Source organism: Lynx rufus, unplaced genomic scaffold, assembly GCF_022079265.1.
Source record: "Lynx rufus isolate CCGP_SWC_20201006 ecotype Redwood Valley unplaced genomic scaffold, mLynRuf1.p SCAF_12, whole genome shotgun sequence".
Taxonomy (NCBI): domain Eukaryota; kingdom Metazoa; phylum Chordata; class Mammalia; order Carnivora; family Felidae; genus Lynx; species Lynx rufus.
Genome location: NW_025814826.1, coordinates 50,926,950 through 50,927,847, shown reverse-complemented (window position 1 = coordinate 50,927,847; position 898 = coordinate 50,926,950). Strand labels below are relative to the sequence as shown.

General features: G+C 44.0%; 1 non-coding gene across 1 annotated transcript; it reads left to right on the top strand.

Annotated features, from left to right (window-relative positions):
- The first annotated feature begins 546 nt into the window (after nucleotides 1-546).
- On the top strand, nucleotides 547-653 carry LOC124507984 (U6 spliceosomal RNA). The gene has a single exon (XR_006961194.1). It is a non-coding gene; the product is annotated as a U6 spliceosomal RNA (small nuclear RNA).
- Nucleotides 654-898: the final 245 nt, after the last annotated feature.

Below are 898 nucleotides of genomic sequence, written 5' to 3'. Positions count from 1 at the left end.
AATAGAGATAGCGTGTGTCTGACATACCTCCTTAATATATCTTTCAAGTGAAAGTTCTGTGAAAGAGCACAAAATAAATTATCTCTGCAAATTATCTCTCCAGCATCTCTTGTGCACTGTACGCACAGCTACAGGGAATTCAGAAAATGTTGAGGAAATATTTATTTCTAGTTTCCAGAAGACAAAGATACGACCTACAGAGCAGAGAATGACAAATTCCTTCTAGGTTGATGTAGTGGATACTGTGGTGTGCCACTCACATTTCTATCCCTGTCTTCCATCCTTTTCAGATGGAGGCAATTCATTCCCCCAGGAGTACTGACAGCTGACAGTTCATGGCTAAATACTCCCTCTGTGGTCCTTGCCCAAGGTCTTCACAGCCAATGACTGGTGGGCAGAGGGAGGTATAGTCCCTGACTCTCTTGCTCGCAGCTCCAGAGCTCCCCAAGGGATTGACTGTGTGCCCAGTAGAGACAGTATTGCAGCCCAGCTTCTTCTTTGCACAATCCTGCTTCCCTCGCTTCCCCAATAAAATGCCTTCATGCGATACTCCCTTGGGCAGCACATACACTAAAGGTGAAACTATATAGGGCAGATTAGTGTGGCCCTTGCAGGAGGGTGACAAGCAAATTTGTGAAGCATCCCACATTTTCCAACCAATAAAATCTTGATTGTGAAAGAAAAAAAAAACCTTCATGAAAGTCTTTCGAGTTGGCTTTTGGGGAAAAGAGTCCTGTGGGGAACTGATAGAAGGAAGGAGGCAAATCCTGTTTTGGGAAGATGAGAACAGAAAAATCTGCATGTGGGAGATGTTTTGTGTGATGTGGTTTGACAGATGTGTGGGGCTTTCACTGAAAGAGGTGGTGGAAGAGGAAGTAGAGAAAGAAGTATTTATTAC